At 33.4% G+C, this 18,988-nt stretch overlaps 1 long non-coding RNA gene, 1 other non-coding gene and 1 pseudogene across 2 annotated transcripts; 1 reads left to right on the forward strand and 2 right to left on the reverse strand.

Annotated features, from left to right (window-relative positions):
* Positions 1–8,405: 8,405 nt before the first annotated feature.
* On the reverse strand, positions 8,406–8,490 carry LOC132183507 (small nucleolar RNA R32/R81/Z41). Its single transcript, XR_009440468.1, has one exon. It is a non-coding gene; the product is annotated as a small nucleolar RNA R32/R81/Z41 (small nucleolar RNA).
* A 1,550-nt stretch (positions 8,491–10,040) lies between these two features.
* LOC148585330 (wax ester synthase/diacylglycerol acyltransferase 4-like) lies at positions 10,041–12,507 on the reverse strand (annotated as a pseudogene).
* A 4,566-nt stretch (positions 12,508–17,073) lies between these two features.
* LOC148585331 (uncharacterized) lies at positions 17,074–18,988 on the forward strand. Its single transcript, XR_015912165.1, has 4 exons — positions 17,074–17,322; positions 17,501–17,531; positions 17,906–17,945; positions 18,748–18,988. It is a non-coding gene; the product is annotated as an uncharacterized LOC148585331 (long non-coding RNA).

An 18,988-nucleotide genomic window follows, 5' to 3' on the forward strand; every position in this document is an offset into this window, starting at 1 on the left:
CGTCAAAGAGAACTGAAGGGTGCAGATCTGGAAACTTGGTGACAAAGTAGCGTTTCCACTTTCTGAACGACCACCTAGGAAGAGGATGAAAGGCCAAAGACAAAAAGAATGCAAAATGGGGGCAACATTGGAAGAAAAGAATTTCTAGACCTTGAGGACAAGGTCTCCTTAAGGGGAATGGAATGTTAGAGGTATAATAAGAGGTATTTTAGATTTAAAACACCTTAGGATAATATGTTATCTATATAGATAACATTAGATTATTTAAATATTAAAGATAAGTATTAGTTAGTATAATTTAAATATTAGAGATAAGTATTATCAGTAGTTTATTCTAATTAGTCTTTTATTTTACTATGCATTGTAATTGTCTATTTAAAGATATCAAGCTCATTAATGAAAGGGATCATAAAATTAATTCCAAACCTTGAGTTTGAAAAAGGTTTTTTAGGTTTCCTCAAAATCTAAAAGGTCTAGGTTCCCTTTGAATCTAAGGACTAGGTTTTCTCAGAACCTATAATCTATTCCCGTTACGTATTCACGTAACAGTGATAAATTATCACATTATTTTTTTAGCGACACAAGACAAATTTCTATAATTACGGATCAAAACAACGTCATTGAATGCTTTTTTAATGTAGAATTAGAATATGATCCTCTTCAGGCTATTTTGAACTGGAGAATATCCAGTTCATGGTTAGGATTTTTTCTTACAAATCCTAAAGCCTTAAATAGGACATCTATCTACTAACCAAAAATAATAATAAAATATTATTTTAAATTTAAAAATAAAAAATAAAAAAAAAATTAGAAAATATTTATAAAAAAACTAAGGGTGGCTATGGGCTGGCCGGACCACCCCTGTTGGCCTGGTGTGGCTTCGGGCCGGTTTGGGGTGGCCGAAGCCACCCCATGGCCCATGGGGGTGGTCAGGCCACCCCCAACGGCCAAACTAAAAAAAAAAAAAAAAAAAAAAAAATCATTTGGCCCTAGGGGTGGCCGGACCACCCCGTTGGGCCATGGGGTGGCTTCGGGAGTGTTCCGGCCACCCCCCTATGGGTTGGCCGGCCACCCTTAGTTTTTTTAAAATATTTTCTATTTTATTTTATTTTTTTAAATCTAAAATATTATTTTATTATTTTTTTGGTTAGTGGGCAAGTGTCCTATTTATGGCTTTAGGATTTCTAAGAAGAAATCTTAACCATAAACTAGATATTTTCCAATCCAAAATGGACTGGAGTGGATCCTATTTCGGTAAAATTTGTATAGAAAAGATTAGCAAAACAAAATAATCTCAAAAAGCCTTAACTAACAAGCTTATTAATTAATTATATTTTTCATTTAAAACACTAAATCTTAAAATAAACACGGAAACATATCCCCAACACTAAAAACATGCCCAAAACCATCTAAAATAGACCCTAAAACATACTAAAAAGGTTCATTAATTAATTCTTATCACTATTTTTTTATAAATAAAAAAAGATAAACTTTCTCAAATACACCATTCAATTCGTGTTTCGTATCATGGTACACATACACAGCTGAGTTTTTGCTGTAAAAATATAAAATTGACATAACATATACTAGGAGTGTAAATCCAGTCTCGATTTCTTGGATATTGGCTAAAATTGGGAAATGAAATTGGGGTACCCAGTTTTGAATTTTTCAAAACCGAAACCGGAACTGGGTACTCGGTTAACCGGTTTTACAATAACCGGCTAGTTCCGATTGGTACCCGGTTATCTGGACAGGGTAACCGGGTTTTGAAATTTTGTGTTTTTGGGCTTAATGCCTTGCCTCAAGCTCACTCTCCCCCATTCGGATGAGGTGTCTTTGGCCAATTTCCTGTAGCTCACTCTATCTCTGCCTTTCCATAATGTTGTGTATGAGTTTTAGTGTTCATTTTTTGGCTTATTGTGGTTGGTTGTGGGTTCATGGTAGGACTCAGGGTGGTACGTTTATGGATGGAGATCTGCTCGTGAACAGGGACAGGGTTCGATGAGAGAGAGGGGGAGCGGCGGCTGTTTGTTGAAGAAGAAGAGAGAGAACCGAGAGACATGTAGAATATGTTATTAAAATATATATATACACTCGGTTACCAGGTTATAACCGGGTGCCACAAACCAGAACTGGGGTATCCGGTTACCCGGTTTTTTTATATTTTTCAAAACTGGGGTACCCGGTTTCTCGGTTCCGATTTTGGTTTCCTAGTTTTTTTGTTACACCCCTAACGTATACTATAGATTCCAACATCTTAACTATCATGAATTTCACAATAAATTGATAAGAAAAAAAACATACCATAAGATATTGCCTCTTTAATTCTTCTTTGAAAGTCTAAACACCAGAAATCGATTTTTTTTCGCTTGACCCACTTGTACACAAAGATGATAAAAATTGCGTACATTTATAAGGCAGAGAGAGGACTGGTTTCCTTTATTCTATAACTCAACTTCCCATCAAAGTAAGTGTTAATGCAATTGGAAACCTATGACGTCCCACATTGCCTGGGCATCAAAAATATGATATGTTTATATGGAATATACTCTCTCTAAATGGTATGAGGTCTTTTGGGGGTAAACCCAATAATAAAACCATGCGAGCTTGGCTCAAAGCGGACAATATCATATCACTTGAAGCAAGGGTGTTACAAAACCACTTCTCTTAATTAATTAACCAACATTTATTAAGGATTAGGATTAAATAATCTCATAACTTAAGGAGTCTAATAAGTACTCATATGTGCCATGTCATGTGGGACATTAAATTCTTACATTTGCGTGTTGGCTTCCCTATTTTTGTTAAGGACAAAAATTTCTTCTTCCAACTCATTTAAAATCGTGCCAAGTGTCTATAAATATTTAAAACGCACATTAAATTAGTAGTTTACTAATTTAATGTGCGTTTTAAATATTTAAACGCACATTAACATCATTAGTAGCAGTTTACTAACTTTTTTTTTTTTTTTTAAAGGGAATCCATATAAGTCTCATTCATAGAAATCATCATGAGCATAAAGCTTTTACAAACAACCATAGCCAAAGCTATGAAGTTACAAGCGTAACAAATGACGTGTTACATTCCAGACCCAAAATCAATCCATTAACCCATAACTAATCTACATATTAAAAAACAAATTTGTGCCAAACAGACTCAAACTAATGCATAGGTAGTACTTATTCCTCGGAACTGAGGGTAGACAAACTCCCAACCGAAACTCTTCCTCCTCGACCCGAAAGCCAAGATAACATTCACATCTACAATCCAAAGGTCTGGACTTATATGGCAAATAATCCAGAGGGGATCACGCATGCAAATCGAGAGGGGAAATAGCCTTATTACAAGCAAAAACAGGAAATAAAAACGTATAGGGAAATAAAGGGACTAAAACAGAAATACAAACAGAATAGAAAAAATCGGGCAAATAACAAATGAAAACCAACAGAACAGGGAAAAAACTGTAGAATCATACTAAGCGAGAAACAGCAGCCAGAAGGAAGCCGATTGTGTACTGGCCGGAAACCGACGCGGAAGGTGGCGTTGGAGCTCATCGCGAGGGGACACGAAGAAAGACCCGACAGCGGACGATGGGCGGCAGAGTGGGCGCATAGGAGATTGGTGTCGCACACAAAACAAACTGGGGGGGAGTTTGAGTGAATCCCCCAAGAGCATCACCCACAAAGTGTGACAAACAGGCAATGCAACAAAAACAACACAGCAAAATACATGACAAAAGACAGACATAAAGGAAAAGAAACAAAACAACTAAAAACGAAATAAAAATAAAAAAATAAAAAATAAAACAGCCAGAGAGAACCAAAATCAAACCACATCCGTAAAGACGAATCCAGTGCAAAAGGTGTGATGGGCACTGGCGGATCTGGGTAGCAAGGTGGTGGAGCACGCGTCGAGGTGGACCAGGCAACAGACGTTCGATCGGGCAGGACACGAACTGGAGCCAAACCCAACCTAGCAACAGGCACGGCTGATGGAGAATGATGGAAGATCGGCCTCCAAAAAACCCTAAAATCAGAAAAGGGACGGAGAGGGAGGGAGATGAAGAAAACGCCCAAAGAGTAAGGGACATCAAATAAACATGATAGCTCTAGGGCGAGGGGAGAAGAGGATGAGGGGGAGGAGGGGGGGAGGGGGAGAACAGGGGTTCTCCCCCTCCGACGGCGCTCTCTGCTAGAGATGAAACCCTAGCAAAGAGTGTCTCAAGACTTCGGGAGCTTTTCTCTCTTGATATAGTAGTTTACTAACTTAGACTAAATTTAATGTGTGTTTTAAATGTTTATAAATACTTGGCACGATTTTAAACGAGTCGGAGGATATTTTCTTAAAAGGGATTTAGAGAAAATTTATGTACTTTTATTAATGGAAAATAAATGGATAAAGTAACCGGTAGCTAAGCTACTTCAGTGGAAACTCCTTTATTTCTCCTCGGAACAACTGTACAAGAGTGTATACATTTATAGATTTTGTCATCTTTGGTTTATACTATCTTTCCACATTTATTGACATTTCTGTCCTAAAATCATTTTGCTACCAACTTGTCGGCTAGGGTACACGTGGACACCCACTCCCTCCCAATTGGGCGGTGAATCATTAGTGATCTTGTGACTCTTGTGGGGTGTGGATGCGAAGACTGGTTGTTGCTGATCCAAGGGACCCAATTTACACTTTCACTTTCTTACTCTTTTCGTGTTCATGTCATCTTTAATTGCTTTTTCCTTGATGTAGAAATCTGCAGCTGCCAAAAAGCCGTGCACTTCATCATGGAACTTGCCGGACAGGGCCCTGAATTCAGCATTTTCATAGACATCTTTCGACCCAAAAAGCTTTTTTTTTTTGGGATTTGACTTTCCTAATTATGGTTTATTGTAATTTGAATATTTGAGCGTGGGAATGGCTGTTGTGTTTGTTTTTTCTGGTGGTTTTTTTTTTCTGGTGGTTTGCTTGTTAGAATATGATGATATCTTTGTTGGGTGTGAATGGGCCGGCCCAAAGCTTAGGCGACTTTGGCCGTCGCCTAGGGCGTGCATTTAATAAGGCTTCAAAAAAATTTTAATAAGGCCCAAAAAAAATTTTAATAAGGCCAACAAAAAAAAATTGTTGTGGAAATTTTTTTTTAACAACACTAAAAAAAATTTCCATAAAAATTTAAAGCCTCTAATAATGGTAAATAAGTAATAAGGCCCAATTTAATTAGGATCAGCATTAAATAAAAAAGTAAAAAGTAAAAAAATAAATAATAATTAAAAAAAAAAAAAAAAACTCTTTAACCAACGTCTCTGTCTCTTTGCTGACATTTGGAGAATGAAATATTATTAAAAAACCTATCATCAATGTCTATTGTCTTTGAGTGATAGAATTTCACATTAAAAGAGGAATCAAAGAGTATTGTTTATTCTCAAAGTGGAATGTAGGTTGTCTCTTGTCTCTTTGTTGTTGGAATTTTACATAAGAACGAGACACTTCACTCATATCTATTATCTAGCCTGCAATTTTTCTGACTCTCTTGAAGATCAAGAATCTTCGTGCTAATTCTCCAAAACCTTCTTCCTCTCCAAAACAAGAAATCTCCAAGAATCCTCTAGAAGTCTCTGACTCTCTAAATTAGGTTTTATTAGATTATTATGAAATATGATTGCAACACATGGCGGTTCTCCCATGGGTCATGGAACATAAGAGCAACACCATTTTTTTGTTGTTGGTAATTTAAGTATTGGACACTAGGAAGTATAGATGAGGATCAACTGGACTAATGCACTAGGATCAATGGATTGATCCACAAGGATAGATAATACAAAATTCATAGAGTATGATCGTATCACAATTAATCGGACTAATGCATTAGGATTGATAAAAAATCGAACCTTCAATTCTATCAAATTTGATCATATCACGATTGTTCGAAATTCGAACTAATGCACTAGGATCATTTGGAAGTTCAATTCATCCTTCAATCTTATCATGATTGATCGGATTAGTGTATAAAGATAATACAAAATTTATAGAGTTCGATCGATAATTTGATGATATCACGATTAATCGGATTAGTGTACTAGGATCAATTAGTCAATGACTTGGGTAATTAGATTGTTGAGCATATACCGAGGATAAAGTTTGAGCAGGTGGAAATGAAAAATATCCAACATTCCTTAACTTACATGGCTATACCTAGACTTTGTGAGAAAGAACAATCAAAAAACCCAATGGTTAGTATTACTATTTAAAACAATGGATACAGTAACCGGTAGCTAAGCTACTTCAAGGAAGCTCCTTTATTTCTCCTCGGTATAAGATACATTGATAGATTTTGTCATCTTTGGTTTATACAGTATCTTTCCACATTTATTGACATTTCTGTCCTCAGAAGACCCTACTGTCTCCATATCCGAATTCTCTTCAATTTAAATGGACCAAAGAGTATTTAGTTAATGGCTAGAATTTTTTTTCAGAAATCGTAAGGCTACAAATAGGACACGTGTCCCATTAATAATAATAATAATAATAATAATATATGTATATTATTTAAGATTATAAAAAAATAAAAAAAAAATAATGGAGTCAGCCACCCCATCTTGGCAATAGGGGGTGACTGACCACCCCCAATTTTAGCTTAAACCACGCCCAATAGCTAGCCAGAGGTGACCAAATCACCCCATGGCCTATGAGGGTGCTTCGGCCACCCCCAACTTGCAAAAAGTAGTGGTTGAACCACCCCCAAAGAGCCTTGGGGATGGCTCGGTCACCCCGGTTGGGCTTTGGGGTGGCTTTGGTCACCTCATTATTTTTATTTTTAGTCATAATTAATATTTTTATTTTTTATTTTTTTATTAGTGGAACATGTGTCCCATTTGTGGCCTTAGAATTTCTTCTCAAAAATCTTAGCTATTAACTAGATACTCTCCCTTCAATTTTGGACTAGAGGGAATCCGGATCCACTCCCTCTCAACTTGATGGCTGAACAAATGGAGGTCGAGAATTAATGGCCCTTGGCCTTACACATGACCACATCAAGTCTCTAAAAGGCATATTAAGGATGTATTTGGCCCTTGAATTTCCCTACCAAAAAGTATGTTTAAAAATAAAATTATAAAAATAAAATTATAAAAGTGTTTTGATTGGGAGTGCAATTAAAAAAAAAAAAAAAAAAAACCGATTTTAATACTTGAAAAAATACACATGTTCAAGCCATAGACATGGGGTGTGTTTTTTAAAAAAATTCAAACCGCAATTTTACCACATTTGATTGCATTTTTAAAAATAATATTTTCATCAATTATGTTTTAAAATCAAAACGATTGTCGCGAAGTTATCTGTTTTGAATTATGAATTAAATAGCATTTTTAAAATTACATGGTTTATTTGTTACACCTCTATAGTCTGAAGCTACAAATAAAAAAAAAAAAAAAAAGGATAAAACTTTGTTATTATTGTTCTTGAGAACTCTCAAGAATAAAATAGTGAGAGCAATTTACGAACTCCCACTCTTTGTTATTATTAATCACTTGAAATAAGGCTCGAGCTTTAAGGAAAAAAGTTTTGCCCAGTAGTCGAGAAGTAACCCAACAACCAAGTAAGTAATTTTTACTTTACTGTTTTTATGTAATATATAGCATGATTCTTCACGTATATATATTTTAAAGTTTAATCTTGAATTTTGATTTTCTGCTCCGCATTTGACGTTCATTGTATATCGTATTAATCCCAACAAATAGTAACAAGAGCTCTTTTTTTTTTTAAAAAAAAAAAAACAACAAGTAGTACCAGAAGTGGGCTTTATAGAAAGATAACAACTGATTGGGCTTTGAAGAGAATGGTTGAATCTGTTGGGCTGGTTGTCTATAAGAATTTAAAACCTTTGCAAGTCAAATTTAGTTGGCCATTTTCATGTAATCATTTTACTTCTACCATCAAATCTAATTCCTTTTCGATTAAAAAAGAAAAAAAATAAAAAATATATCCAATTACTTTTCAGAATTAAAAAAAGAAAGAGAATTCAATTACTTTTTAGGATGCAATTGATATTCAATTTCATAAACAAATCAAATCAATTTCCCATGAAATAATAGCCCTATTTTGTTTACAAAAAAAAAAAAAAAAAATAGCCCTATTTTGGGTTGTATTTATAAAAATCTCTCTTTTCTCGAGAAAAAAAAAATTTGTGAAAAGGTAAAAATAAATATAATAAGAAGGATTATTTACCATCATCAAATAATCAGAAAAGAAAATCTTTTCTCATACACAGCACTGCACGTGCTGTCTCAGAAGGTGTCCTAAGATTTTTCCGAGTTCATCATCTTGATGATTTAACAAAAACAGCTCAAAAAAATTTAATATAAAAACAAAAAAAAAAAACAAAATGAAATAGAAACAGATAAAAAGCTTCAAGAGCAAGAATCAGAAAGAACGTAGCGAGGATATCTTGATCACATGAAGTTGATCATCACCCGTCAATCACTTTCATCATATCCACAAATCAACCAATCAGAATTTGGGAAGACCAGAGCGTAAAAGAGAATTAGATTGAGAGAGAGAGAGAGAGAGGGAGAGAGAGGCGTTGAGAAAAAAAGCAGGAGGAGAAGCATTTTATAGCGGTGTGATTGAAAGTTTGAAACCCTAGATGCGATCAAATCATGCCGTTTGGATACAGGTATGCCGTTTCCTAGATTATGCTATTCAATGCTTGGATAATAATTGATTGGGCTGGTTGATGAGTTTTGGACGAAATCTCGCTATTGGGCTTTGGCCCAAGCCCGCCTACTGTTTGGAAAGGATCTGGCTTCCATGCGCAGGAGGCATGGCCAAAGTGGAAGATGATTGGGGTTTGATATTTTTTAATATTTTTATCTTTTTAATTATTATTTGTTTTATAATTTTTAAGTTTTAATATTTTTTTATCATTAACTTTTTAAACTTTTCAAACGGTACCGTTTTCCACTACCGCATGCAAGTCATATTCGTTTGGAAAATAGTAAATGTGACGGTGAAAGACTAAAGTTACGTATTTAATTTATATCTAACTCCCATACAACTGAACTGATGTGGCACATAAATCACTGGATCAACCCTTATTAAAAAAAAAAAAAAAAAATTGAAGGGCTCATGGGCATTGAATAGGATGAAAAGTTGATTATTTAAAATTACTCAACTGTGAAAACTGGTGATTATCCAACACTTGTATAAAAATAAAAATAAAAATAAAAGAAAAAAGGGAATTGTATGGTGAGCATTACTTTTCTTCAAATATTCTTGAAGAGAGATGTTCATTAGTTTCTTATATATTCTAAATTTTTATTAAATTTGGAATATTAATCTTAGTTGCCTCAATAAAGCATTGATCCAAATTAACTAATTGTACTCATTTTATCACATAGTTCCAAATAGTAAGTAAAAAACACAGTAAACATTGTTTAGTTAATTGATAAAAATTTAACATATGTGCCTCATTAGCTCAAATTTCAAATGTAAAAATATAATTGTAAATCATTTTCTTATGAATTAGTCTGAGGTCAAGACTGAGACTGACCATAGAATCTAGTATTGCAATAAAATGCATAGAAAAAAAAAAATCACATGTATATAGTTAAAAACTTATTATTTAAATAAAAGCAATTATCAAAAAAACGGCTAATAAAATTAACTTCAAGGGATTGGCTCAAGTAGTAAGAATCTTGATCTTGGTGAAATTCCCATAAGGTGTAAGGTTGAAATCTCTTTCTATGCAATCAATTCTTTGGAACCATGTCGCCAATGAAACCGGAGTCTTACTCAATTTATATTGAGGAAACGCTTTACACAGATCTAGAGTTTGCCGATAAAAATAGGTACACAAAGTGACTCTTCTTAGAAGAATTTTCCATTATTAAAATAATAATAATAATAATAATAATAATAATAAAAGAAGGACAACAATATTGTAGTCACCTTTCCCAATTCATAAGATTTTTGGAAGTCTTCATAATGCATACCAAATAACAATGCAAGAGACAAACACTTAGGTTTGTCATTATATTATTAAAACCAAACTACATGATATAGATGTACATAAATAAAAGGGTGGCCTTCCAAATTAAAATTTTTTTCTGAATAGGAACTTTATCTGCGGCTTTGAACATCATCTCAAAGGCAGTGACTTGAACTTCTGTGGATCTAAGAATCCTTTTTCAATCCCAGCAGTGACCCTCAGATTTCCCATATAACTTACTATTGCACATATCATTAATAAATAGTGTAACACTAATAACAGAATTGAAGTTTTTTGTAGTTGATACTTGGTATGCATTTTCGGTTACCATTAAAATTAAAACACTTATCTTAATTATTAAAATTTAGAGGAAGCTGAATGGTAAATAAACATCAAAGTAGTCCATATAATTGTTATTGCATCCCCAATGGGTAGTTCAATCGACAGTGAACCACGCCTCATGAAGCGGAGGTCACTAGTTCGAATCCCCCTCCCCCTTCCTTTGTGTGGATATATATATATATAATTGCTATTGCATTGCCTAAGGTCTCATAATTGCTATTCAACACAATAAATTGTTGTTTTTAGGATTTGGCTTAGGTGCTATTAAAAAAAAAAAAAAATTGTAATTTTTTTTATGGTCCATATTTAATTTTATTGCCTTTTTTTTTTTAATGAAAAACTTCAAATTATATATGAACTGTTAAAAAAATAAAAATAAAATCTTAGATGTAAATTTATTCAGTGCACATAAGAAGTTGAAAGTCCAAAAAACAAAGCCATATTAATGACTCATGAGAAAATTACAAATGAAGTCAAATGTCCTCTTTATTCTTTATTGTATAAAACAAACAAGTGACTTTTAGATATAAACATGCTACAAATTAACTCCAAGGGGTTGGCTTGGTGGTCTAAAGGAGTAGAGCTTGAGGCTTTGAGTTTGCTCCTCAATGGTTTCAGGTTCGAAACCCATCGGGTGCTACCTCTCATTTGGGGTCACACCCCTCTAGTGAATAGCCAGTGACTTACCCCGTTTTGTGTAGGGAAATTTTCGAGGGTACGTTGCGCGGGGTCGAGGTTTACTCTGCAGAGGTGGGTCTGAAGGGCCCTACCTTAGAGAAGTTCCTCTAAATAAAAAAATAAAAAATGCCACAAATTATTCATATATATCTACGAGAAGCTGGTCACAAAGTAATTAATGTTGATTTTTATTTTTTTATTTTATCAAAAGTTCAAATTATCACAAAATAAAAAGGCAAATTACGTTGAATGGCGCGGCTATAAGCATTCACATTGATTTATGTATATTTTTATGTAAAATGACTAATCAAAACCTATTTGATCTAATTTAGCTAATGAGTTTTAAAAGATACTAAATATCCGATTATCTTCTTTTTTTTTTTTTTTTGTTTATCTATATCATTTAAATTTTTATTTTTATAAGTACTGTATTTTTCCTAAAGATTATACTTTTCAACTTTTGGGAAAAGAGAGATGTAGTGCGAGAAATAGTAGGAGACAATTTTGGGAAGAAAGAGATGTGGAGAGGGAAATAATATATTAATGAGATGGATGTGTGAACCGTACATGCTATATGTTGCGGTGCACTATTCACAAATGGAACAAGAATGTATTTTACATTTGAGATGCATAATCGAATACTGATGGTTTTTTAGTGTTTTGTTTATCTATTTTAGATAAAAGTAAGAAATAAGTAAGTCAATGTAAGTGTTCTTTTATATATATATATATATATATATATATATATATATATTACTTGAGGTAAACCAAGTGTCATGAAATAAAAGCCTTTCAGCGGATGATTAGCAATAGTCACTTGCTCCGCTGGCCCATTAATCAGGTTTGAGATTGTCATACTGGAGTTCCTCACTATCCCATGGACATATCTAGCAGCTGCCTGCAGTACCAACTCTCCCATATTAAGAGATATAGTGTGAACAAAAATAAAACTGATAGTTAGCATCTTAAAACATGTCAAATCATCCATTATAAAGTTGGTGTAAAAACTTAGTGTAAAGAGTAGCACTATTCATTTTAAAAATATTGATTAGTGATGAATAAGATCATGCATGTACCTCAGGGCCCCTAAGTTTCTTCACAATGTCCAAAAGCCTATCAGTGAGATAAACACCTAATGAGGTTCTCCTCTTCTTGATTATCTTTTGTGCTTCCAACACATACTCTAGAAGGTTTGAGGATTTAGGATCCTTAAACTTTGGTATTGGTACATGCAAGAAGGCTATTCGGTTCCCCCACTGTGCCTCTGAGTCTCCCACCATCTCCTGGCCTTGATTGATTTTTAGTTCTTAACTTTCCTAGTATTGAGCAACACCAATGCTAGCTGTAGAATTTACATTGCTTGATTTATGGCTAATCTCTTGCATGCATAACCGAGCGCCATAGAAGATTATCCCAACAATTATATCATTCACTGTCTGCACTTTTGAAAATATAATTGAAATGAAACAATCTATTAACAAAAATAAGTATATATATACCTTAAGCATTGATTTTGTTGAATCCAGCCAAAGTTAATTAGGAACTATATATTGTTATGTATATTGCATGTTAGCAAGCAGTTAACCGTTAAATATTGCATAAACTTTAAATCATAATCATAAAAACGGATTAGTTTTTTTTGTCTTTGTGGACTTTAATATGGTTTCTAATTGTGATTGAATTAATGAATGTAACTGTGCATGTCCAGAAACATTTATTTCGAAGCCCAATAATTGTATCTGAACTTGGAGACCAAGAACTTGGGAGAAACTATCCATTCGTGTTCAACGGTGAAATCAGATTGAGAAACAAAATGTTATAACCTTGGAAAAAAGTATTAGATTTCTTGTTCAAGTGCGAGTGCATACAATTTCAACATGTACTACAAGAAATTTACTCATCAGGGGCGACTTTATAGTCGCCCCTAATACTCAACTATTAGGGGCGACTTTTCAAAGTCGCCCCTAATAGTTAAGTATTAGCGTCCACATCTAAGTGGACGCTAATAGGCGACCGAAAAGATGAATATTAGCGTCCACTTTACAATGGACGCTAATAACTCGACCCTAATATGCACGCGGGAATTATTCAAGAGGTGGGAGAAATATAAGCGTCCAAAAAAACACTTTTAGCGTCGACATTTTGTCGACACTGATAGTGGAGCAGTAGCATCCACTTAAGTGGACGCTAAAAGATGGCAAAAAATAAAAAAATAAAAAAATCAAATAAAAGATCAATAGCGTCCACTCTGAAAGTCGCCCATAATAGTTAAGTATTAGGGTCGACTTTGTGGACCTTAAAGAGTAGGTAGAAAAATAAATAAGAAAAATTTTAAAAAAAAATTGATGCCCAATAGCGTCCACTAAAAGTGGACGCTAATACTTAAGTATTATGGTCGACTTCGAAAGTCGCCCCTAATAGTTAAGTATTAGGGTCAACTTTGTGGACGCTAAAGAGTTGGTAGAAAAATAAAAATAAAAATAAAAAAATCAAATTGATGCCCAATAGCGTCCACTTTTAGTGGACGCTAATACTTAAGTATTAGGGTCGACTTTGTGGACGCTAAAGAGTTGGTAGAAAAATAAAAATAAAATAAATAAAATAAAATTGATGCCCAATAGCGTCCACTAAAAGTTGACGCTAATACTTAAGTATTAGGGTCGACTTTGAAAGTCGCCCCTAATACTTAAGTATTAAGGTCGATTTTGTGGATGCTAAAAAGTAGGTAGAAAAATAAATAAAAAAATAAAATTGATGCCCAATAGCTTCCACTAAAAGTGGACGCTAATACTTAAGTATTTGGGTCGACTTTGTGGACGCTAAAGAGTAGGTAGAAAAATAAATAAAATAATAAAATAATAAAATTGATGCCCAATAGCGTCCACTAAAAGTAGACGCTAATACTTAAGTATTAGGGTCGACTTTGAAAGTCGCCCCTAATACTTAAGTATTAGGGTCCACTTTGTAGAGGCTAAAGAGTAGGTAGAAAAATAAAATAAAATAAATAAAAAAATAAAATTGATGCCCAATAGCGTCCACTAAAAGTGGACGCTAATACTTAAGTATTAGGGTCGACTTTGAAAGTCGCCCCTAATACTTAAGTATTAGGGTCGACTTTGAAAGTCGCCCCTAATACTTAAGTATTAGGGTCGACTTTGTGGACGCTAAAGAGTAGGTAGAAAAATAAATTAAAAAAATAAAATTGTTGCCCAATAGCGTCCACTAAAAGTGGACGCTAATACTTAAGTATTAGGGTCGACTTTGAAAGTCGCCCCTAATACTTAAGTATTATGGTCGACTTTGTGGACGTTAAAGAGTAGGTAGAAAAAAAAAAAAAAAAAAAAAAAAAAATTGATGCCCAATAGCATCCACTAAAAGTGGACGCTAAAGAGTAGGTAGAAAAATAAAATAAAAAACATAAAAAAATAAAATTGATGTCCAGTAGCGTCCACTAAAAATGGACGCTAATACTTAAGTATTAGGGTCGACTTTGAAAGTCGCCCCTAATACTTAAGTATTATGGTCGACTTTGTGGACGCTAAAGAGTATGTAGAAAAATAAAAAAATTTTAAAAAAAAATTGTTGCCCAATAGCGTCCACTAAAAGTGGACGCTAATACTTAAGTATTAGGGTCAACTTTGAAAGTCGCCCCTAATACTTAAGTATTATGGTCGATTTTGTGGACGCTAAAGAGTAGGTAGAAAAATAAATAAATAAATAAAATTGATGCCCAATAGCCTAAAGAGTAGGTAGAAAAATAAAATAAAATAAATAAAAAAATAAAATTGATGCCCAATAGCGTCCACTAAAAGTGGACGCTAATACTTAAGTATTAGGGTCGACTTTGAAAGTCGCCCCTAATACTTAAGTATTAGGATCAACTTTGTGGACGCTAAAGAGTAGGTAGAAAAATAAATAAAAAAATAAAATTGATGCCCAATAGCGTCCACTAAAAGTGGACGCTAATACTTAAGTATTAGGGTCGACTTTGAAAGTCGCCCCTAATACTTAAATATTAGGATCAACTTTGTGGACGTTAAAGAGTAGGTAGAAAAATAAAAAATAAAATAAAATTGATGCCCAATAGCGTCCACTAAAAGTGGACGCTAATACTTAAGTATTAGGGTCGACTTTGAAAGTGGACGCTAATACTTAAGTATTAGGGTCCACTTTGTGGACGCTAAAGAGCTTGTAAAAAATTATAAAAAAAAAAAGTGTAAAAAACAAATAAAACTAAAAGATTATAGGTTCAATTGAACATCTAAAAATGATAAAATGTCCTTTATATCCTCGAAACTTTTATAAAATTAAAATTAATTTTTCGTTTTAGAAAATGAAAAATTAAATTGTAAGCATTCAATTCAAGTCTAATAAAAAATGAAAAATTAGTTCGATCGAACATTCAGTTCAACTCTAAGCATTTTATATTATATTAGTGTATTAGGTATATTGATCGTGATACAATTAATAGAATTTGACCTGATTGAAAGTTCAATCGAACATCTGATAAGATCAATTCTGATCGATACTAGTACATTAGTCTGATCGATCGTAATGCGATCAAATGATCTATTAAACTCTTTGGATTTTGTATTATATTTATATATTAGTTAGATCAATAGTGACAAGTTCAAGAAAATTTCACCCTTCGAACATCGAATTTGATGCAATATCCCCCTCCATTCGGGTTTGGCGTTAAAATGTTAAATTACTATATATCTTAAAAATTTAAGCTAATAATGAATTATAAGATAAATATCACATTAATGATCTTTTATACTAAAAATTTATTAACTTTAAATTTGTTGTTAATATTTTAATAATAAAAACATATTTAATATTTGACTCATCGAACATATAATTTGATGCAATATCTCTTTCCATTAGGACTTGGCGCTAAAATGTTATTTCCCAAAAATTTACCTCCGATATATATGTCATTATTTATTTTATATAAATTATCGGATATTCGATCGATCGTGATAGGATCAAATGATCGATCAAACTTCAAACAAATTAAATGTTCGTTCAAACATCCGTTAGGTCCTACTGCATTTGTTCAATCGATCATGATAAGATCAAATGATCGATCAAATTTTAAACAATTGAAATTTAAGGTTTGATTGAATATCCGATCAATCATAATGAATTAGTTCGATTGATCGTGATAAAATCAAATGATTGAAACAATTGAAATTGAATTAATTCGATTGATTGTGATAGGATCAAATGATCGATCAAACAACGATCCTACTGAATTAATTTGATTGATCGTGATAGGATCAAATGATCAATCAAATATTCAATCAATCCTAATGAATTAGTTCGATTGATCGTGATAGGATCAAATGATTGATCAAACATCCGATCGATCCTAATGAATTAGTTCGATTGATCGTGATAGAATCAAATGTTTGATTGAACATCCGATCAATCCTAGTGAATTAGTTCGATTTATTGTGATATGATCAAATGATCAATCAAACTTGAAAAAATTGATGGTTCGATCGAACATCTGATCAATCCTAGTGAATTAGTTTGATTGACCGTGATAAGATCAATTGATCGATCCAACTGGATACAATTGAAGGTTCAATCGAACATGTGCATCTTACATGTTCAATAAATACTTGTAATTTTTATAGATTAGGTTAAAAGAAATTATTCCAATCCAGTTTGGAGAAAAATTTTGTCCATATATATATATATATGTGTGTGTGTGTGTGTGTGTGAGAGAGAGAGAGAAAACTACAAAATGATGTATATATATTAACAAATAAAAAATAGAAAAATAGAAAACTTTACTAATTATGACCCAAAAAATTAATTATTTTTTTTTTCAATAAATTTTGACTTAAAAAAAATTAATAAGCTAATATAATTGTCTTAATAAGTTCAAATAAAAAAAATTAAAAAGTGGACAATCAGTGTCAACATTATAGGTTGACGCTGATAGTATGGTTATCAGCGTCGACTTAGTCGACATTGATATAAAACTATATCAGTTTGGTACAAATTAAAAGGCGGGATCTATTGGCGCGGCGGGTGAGATTTTCGGAAAATTTTTTTTGTATCCCCCCTTTTTTCTTCTTCGCCTCTCTAACCCATTCTTCTCATGTTATCCCTTGCCTTCTGCAGTTCTGCACAATACCAGGAGAGAGAGCTAGAGCGAGAGAGAGAGAGATCGACACAAGAGAGAGAGAGAGAGTGACGGACAAACGGAGAGAGACAGATGAGACCATGAGAGAGAGAGAGAGATGCGATTCAAAGTTGCAAACGCACAACCATGTATTTTCTCCCTGTAGTTGCAGACGCACAGCCAGGTTCTCTCTCATTCGGTCTTCTTTCTCGCTCTCCTCTCTCTCTCTTTCTATATATATATATTTTGTTTTCTTAGGTTTTATTCAATTTTTTTACGTTAATCTCAGATCTGACTTTTGGTGTGTGATATGATATATATCTCTTTGTCTCTCTCACTAATGAACATTTGTCTTTCTCTAGTTGCCGAGCAAGGAAGAAAGAAGAGCTTCAGGTAAATTTTCTTCCTCTTCGTCTTCTCTTTTTGTTACTGTCCGAAATTCTCTCTCGTCGGAACCCTGTTTTCTCATGCTTTGGTTTAATTTCGAATTTTGGTGCATATTTCTGAAATTTACGCTTCATGTTGGCATACCTATGGATGATTTGAGAGTATTTTGCTAATTTTGGATTTGGGGATGAAAAATTGTAGAAGCCCGCCCCTATTTGTTTGTTGTAGAAGCCCCTAGTATATGGAATTTGAGGATTATTGGGTCAACGCTAATGGTGGGTGTTGTTTTGATTTTTGGATAATTTGTTTTATATTGAAAATAATTTTAAAAGGTTCCACTGAGAATCAAATTGAAAATTTTAATCCATCGTTCATTGCAGGTTTATGCATCTCATGGGAGTCATCCCTCTACAATAAATGGTGAGAATTTTTTCCCTCATTCTACTTGCTCTTAATTTTCTATAGGTCACCTGCATTGACATACGTTATATGGTGGCCTAACACATCATAATTCTGCTGAATATGAATAACAGAGTTGCAACATAAATTACCTTAACATTATAAGTTTTAGTATAGTACCAAAGATTATTATATGTATTGTTATAAAAATTACCTTAACTTGAAAGTATTAGTTTGGTTTTCCATTCATTGGCATTATATTAGTTCATATATTGGTTTAAAGGTTCTTTGAATTTCTTACTGGTTATAAAAATGAGTTTGTAGAACTTCAATCTTAGTGATGTTTTGTGTTTCTTTTACATCCCTTCCTATGCTCATACCATACATTCATCATGGTACATACACATTGGAAGAACTAAATATGGAGGCATTCATGAGAAGTTTGATGCAGAGCCTGTTGGTAATGAGGACAAGATGAGAAAATACCAGTTGACGTAGTTGTTCTGTCTCTCCTGTATTTCATTCATAATCAACATATCTTTTCTAGTTTCTTATGTGAGGAAAGATTGTTGGGTGAAAGGGTTTGGTTGTGTGCAATAGTTACCAATGAGTGCATCAATCAGAAGCGCATAGGCAACTCCTCCTGTTTAAGCGTGTGTATGTATACAGACACATGTTTGTGCATGGATAGGGAGAATTAAGTAAAAGCGTTAAGAAGAGAGAGAAGGCATCAGAGTTTATTTATGACATATGAAAACTCAGCTTTTAATCTTTGATTTAGGTGACAATAACTTTTCTTTTTTGACCTTTTATTGTTTGTCAGGTGGCCTCAGTCTAGTGTTCCAACTTTCAAAATTATCTCCTGCAAATGTTTACAAAAGGTCCGGATTGGTGAACAGATATCTTTAGTGAGGTTTGTTTGGCATAAAACCACAGCATTTCTTCAAAATGTGCTTATTTGAGTACTTTTTATCAATAGAATTTTATGTCTTGTGCATTCCATCTAATGTCTGCATCATTGATGATTATGATTTGCTTTGTGAACTTTGTAAAAGCTTCTGGCA

Source organism: Corylus avellana, chromosome 5 (genome assembly GCF_965113065.1).
Source record: "Corylus avellana chromosome 5, dhCorAvel1.hap1.2, whole genome shotgun sequence".
Taxonomy (NCBI): Eukaryota; Viridiplantae; Streptophyta; class Magnoliopsida; order Fagales; family Betulaceae; genus Corylus; species Corylus avellana.